Below are 5,617 nucleotides of genomic sequence, written 5' to 3' on the forward strand. Positions count from 1 at the left end.
CTTTTGTGTGTAGGGTGTTGAATTCAATTTCTGTCTTTACTAGTGATTGCAAACTAAATATCAGTCGATTTTATATCTTGCATTTATACAAATATTACTCAAAAATCCATGAGCACCTGTGGGTTTTTAATTACAGAAACTAGATTTTTTTTAAACTTCCATTATTTCTTGCTATTTTTATATATATTTAAAATCTGCGGCTGCAGGGAGTCATTAACATTCTTTCCAGGAAATGGTTTATTAAGTGGAAATGGAAGGTAGTGTCAGGAAGCAGCGCCTATGGTACTCTTCTCAAGCTCCGGGCAATATGGGGGAGGAGTAATCCCCACAAAGGATATCACTTGCGAGTCCTCTGGTTCCTGACGATAAAACTATTGGATGTTTAAAAGGATAGGCTGGGAGGCTCCAAATGGCATAAAATGACTATCTTTATTGGAGACAAGCAGAATAAAAACAATATAGTTAAAGGGCTTTTAAGAACACGTTTCACCTGTTAGCAAGGCTTTTTCAAAGTGTTACAGCATGAAGGGCCTATCCTGTTTAAATAGCATTACAATTGGTGACATCGTTGATCATGTGACAAAACATTCAGTAGAAAATCTGAATAATAAAAGTCAAAATAGAAATGGAAACAGAATAAAAATGAACTTAGAATCCTAATAATATAAAAGTTAGTTTTATAAAGAATTTTAAAAAGAGAGTGGGATAGCTTTAAAGGGGGCACCACGATGGCTGGTGGGACATGTTACTTGGGACACCAAAATGGCCACCACCAGCTTACATGTAAATTCTGGAGCAGAGGCACAAGTATTTAATTAATTAAAAAACGTGGGTATATTTGAAAGGGTTTGGGAGATGAGAGGAGCCAGTCCCTTATTGAAAACAAGCAGTTATTACTCAGACTCCTGCGAACTGCAGACTCAGAGTTTCCAAAATGGCGGCCGGACCACGTGATCAGTTGCGTTGCCATGGAGATCATATTGCGCCGGTCTCCTAACTGAGAGGAGAGCTGGGAGGAACTACAGGCAAGATGGCGGACGCCAATGCACAGAAGATACTTGGTTGCTGCTATTTGGTATAGGAATACATTGAAGACGCCTTTTGTGAGTGCACCAAAACCATCATCATCATCTATAGACGGGGATTGTACCTTCCAGGCTCATATATCTGGAGCTGAATATAAGCTCCAGAAAACTGTAAGTGCAATTTTCATTTATTTACTATAACCAGTAAATAATATAAATAATATAAAATATCCTACACTATATTTGCGTCCTCTCCCTCCCACCCCCCCATATTGCTCTGAGCTTGAGAAGAGTACCATAGGCGCTGCTTCATGACACTACCTTCCATACCTACCGTATTGCCAGAAAAGACGAGAAAATAATAAAACGAGGGTTTAAAATAGTTTAATCTAAGGATTGAAAATGGGACATGTGACAAATCGGTACTTCCGCAAAACGGAAGTTAAACCAAACTGACTCATGGGAAATGTAGTTATAATCCCAGAGTCAGTAAAAACTGGCCAATAATAATTACATTAATGGAGTTAAACACTGCAGTTAAAAAATGGATGAATAATAAGAGATATTAAAGGAAATAGGGACTAAAATAATTAATTGGATAAAAACAAATAGTTTTTAGAATAAGAGCAAGTTATTTTGCAGTAAAATGGAAGTATGGAAACAGCTTATAATTTTAAGTCTATATGGAAAACATTAAGAACATATACATTTAAAGGTACAGGCATAGTTAAACATACAAAATCATAAAAAGTTGTGTAAATCAAAATCTGCATTAAGACCATGGGGTATAAGAGTCTGAAGATTATACACCCATTCCATCTCTGTTTTTCCAAGCAGCTTTTTTATATCACCTCCACGCCAGGATTTGTCACATGTCCTATTTTCAATCCTTAGATTAAACTATTTTAAACCCTCGTTTTATTATTTTAACCCTTAAATTGACAAGAGAGCCACTGCTACTAATTATAAATATACTATTTGAGGTGTTTTTATGCGGCCACAGGTCGCAGCAAAACTAAACTACAACTCCCATAAGACATTGCGGCTAAAACTTCCGAAATGCGGAAGTACCTTGTCACATGACTATCTTAAAAGGATTAAATCTATACTTTCCTGCCCTCGTTTTTCTTCAGAAATATCAGGAATAAGTTATACTATTATAAACTACATATGATTATTTTAAACACACGTTTTAAAGCTTTTTAATATGTTCTTATTTCTGATTGGTCAGACCAACTTTTGGCGCCAAATTTACTTTTGCTCCTATATAATACCTATTAGCCAGGTAATTTTTGTTAATCCATTTGAAAAAGTCTCTGACGAAACGCGTTATGGATATTTATATTTGTGTTTTTATAATATATTAAAGTATTTTTTGGACATTTGTTTGTGCCAAAATATCTTTTTTTATAGAAACTTAATTATTTTACCCTGGCTTTTTAATCTTTATTGGTTTTATTACACCTTGATAAAAACCCTGGAAGTTTCCTGCATTTTAAAGAAATCCTAGGTGGGGATCAATCCACCAAAGCTGTCTACACAGAGCAGTCGGTCTGCTCTTGGTTTGTGACTATACTCTTTTATTATTTTATCCACTTTGCCAAACAGTGAGCACTATCGGATGTTTCTTTTATCTTTTTGAGAATTGGACACCAAGAACACAGAGAGGAACCCATTTAAATCCCATAAGCGGGGATTATACCGCTGTATGCGCTTTATTCCAGAGCTAGGACAGTAGCTCTGGTAAATGTGAGTTCTCAACTATTATTATTATTTCTATCCACATCAGTATTGTGCATACTACACTATTGGTTGTCCATCTCTTCCCTTCTGTCTTTCATATGAGAGGAACTACTACATTGGTAGAGGACACCACCAGCAAAGACCTCCTGTAAGGACACACCAGTTGGACTTTTCCTCCCTTTGGACTTTACACTGTGTCTGTTTTTATCGTAAGCGCAGCCTTTTTATTATTTTTTACTTATCTAGCTCTAAAGGGTTTGAGGGATCCCCTTTTAATAGGTTGCTGCTTTTTAGTTACCTAGCGCTGTCTCATTTTTATTTATTTTTGTTACTGTTCGTGAGCATACCTCTAGTTTCCTCCAGAAGTCATCAAAGATAAGGGTAAGTCGAGCCACCATGTCCAGCTTCTTACTATCAGATTCACTGCAGCCGCCATTTTGCAGGACACGTGGTATCCCCGCAGGGCAGCATTGCGTGCCTTCAGTTTTGCTATGGGACCTCTAGGATGTGGACCGGGATGACCCCCACCGGTCCAAAGGGGGGAGGGGACAGGGCCAGCGCCTCTTGGCTCAGAGGGTCCAGCTTGCTGCAAACAGGCAGGATAGCAGGGTGGTGGTCGTCCACCCCATTCACCGCCTGAGTAGGCCTCAGTCACGGAGGTAATGGAACTAAGGCCGAGAAGCAAGGTTTGGGCCGAACCTTGGGACCATCACCGTCTAGTGCAAACAACTGCTATCGTGTTTTAGATTTAATGGGCCCTTCACTGCTATACGGGGAGACATTTGGGGGTGAGGAGGTGGACTACTCGCTTTCATCCACCCCTTGACATTTGGGGGTGAGGAGGTGGACTACTCGCTTTCATCCACCCACTGCTAATACAGGAAATAGTACAGCCAATACTCCTGCTCCAATGTTGGAGCAGTATTGTACTGGTGGAATTATCCCAGTCTGAAAATGTGTACTTAGTTCATAAATCTTGGGCAAATTATGACTGAGCAAAAGGACCCAGTGCACATCTTAATCCCACAAAAGATTTTCAGGTTTATTCATGAAAGGGAGAATTGTCAGGATTTCAAATTCAAGGACAAACTGGAAACATTCTCTGAGTCAGCTATGTAATTATGGCCTCAAAGTTGATATCCACTTTAGTTAATAATTACCCTGTCTGTGTGTTATTGAGATCCATGCCATTATGAAGAACTTCATGTTGCATGAGGTGAAGGTTGGAACCTTACACTTCACCTGCATGTGCCTTTGCAATATTGGAAGGCCCTCAAGAAAATTTTTAAAATTGCCCAAACATCCCGGTCAGCAGTCCCACTTGACCCCAGGTTTAAAAAATCCACCCAGCTAAAAAAATAATGTGAGAGTGTTGGGGGGAAATGTGTGTGTATATCTGTCAGTGTGAGTGAGTGTGTGCCTGTGAGTGTGAGAGTGAATGGATGTGTGTGTGTCTGTCAGTGAATATGTGTATGTCTGTCAGTGTGTGTCTGTGAGGGAGCCTGTGTGTCTATCAGTGAATGTGAGTGTGTGTCTGTCTGTCAGTCAGTGAATATGTGTGTGTGTCTGAGTGATTGTGTATGCATCTCAGTGTGTATGTGTCTGTCAGATTGTGTCAAATCAGTGAGTGTGTGTTAGTCTTTAACAGGAAGAGGTGTAGCCTTGACAGGAAGGGGTGGGGCAAATTGATATTAGGGGTTGCCCGAGTTCCATCATGCCTTAGGCAGCACAGATCCAAAATACACCACTGCCAATTTCACAAACAAAAACACCTTCCACATGCAGTCCTTCAAAAGTGATGAAAGTCCATTTTTCGAATGCTCCCATTCTCAAACAACCTCACCCCTTTCTTCAATATATAGTTGAAGTAGATGCAATCAAGCAGTTGGGGCAATACTATCACACAGGGATTCTCCTTGTTCTCCTTTGCATTCCATCGCTTTTCTTTCTAAAAAAAAACTATTTCAAACTTCTAGCAATCAAAATCGCTTTAGTAGAATGGAGACACATACTTGATGGTAGTCTTGTTCCATTCGTTATCTTTACAGATCACAAGACTTTAGAATATCTTAAATCCGCAAAAATGTTCAGTTCAAAGCTAGCTAGATGGGCTCCCTTTTTTTAACGGTTAAACTTTCATATTACATACAGACCCAGTAGAAAAAATGGCAATGCAGATGCCCTATCGATCTAGATGTTTTGATATAGAAACCATTCCCTCTGACCAAGAGATATTTTCTTCTTCTCAAGTCAGTGCACTCACCACTACATTGACTCAAGAAATAATTTATCTTATAACCCTAATGATCCATCCAGCAATTTAAAACTATCCAAAAGAAACCAGAATGACCTTATCTACATCCCTGAGACAAATATAAATAAAACCGGGGCGCAGGGGGGCAGGGCCTGACAGCCATGCTGGACAGTCGCATGCTTTGCTAGCTCTCACAAAATATTGAAAATAACTCCTGATTCTAAATTGATAAAGAGATAGAGGGTATAATGTGTTGGACTAGCCAACTCCATAGCCTTTATAGAGGTTATAAGGGGCTTAACCCCAAAATAAATCTAAACAAAAAAAGGAGAATGGGATGGAGAACCACTCACACATAGTGAGTGGAGTCCATACTCATTCACAAATATATACCTCTTAATGTCAATGTAACATGGAGAGGGGGTATAAACCTTTATTAGAAAAATGAAAGAAATTTTATTAAAAATTGGTAAAGAGTTACCAAGAGTAGACACACCGGAACAGTGTGTGAATAAAGTGAGATTAAACACTCTTAGTAAAAATCTGGGATAGATATTCCTAAATGACATATAGTAGTCTACAGATGAATCTATAT

This window comes from Pelobates fuscus, chromosome 10 (genome assembly GCF_036172605.1).
Source record: "Pelobates fuscus isolate aPelFus1 chromosome 10, aPelFus1.pri, whole genome shotgun sequence".
Classification (NCBI taxonomy): domain Eukaryota; kingdom Metazoa; phylum Chordata; class Amphibia; order Anura; family Pelobatidae; genus Pelobates; species Pelobates fuscus.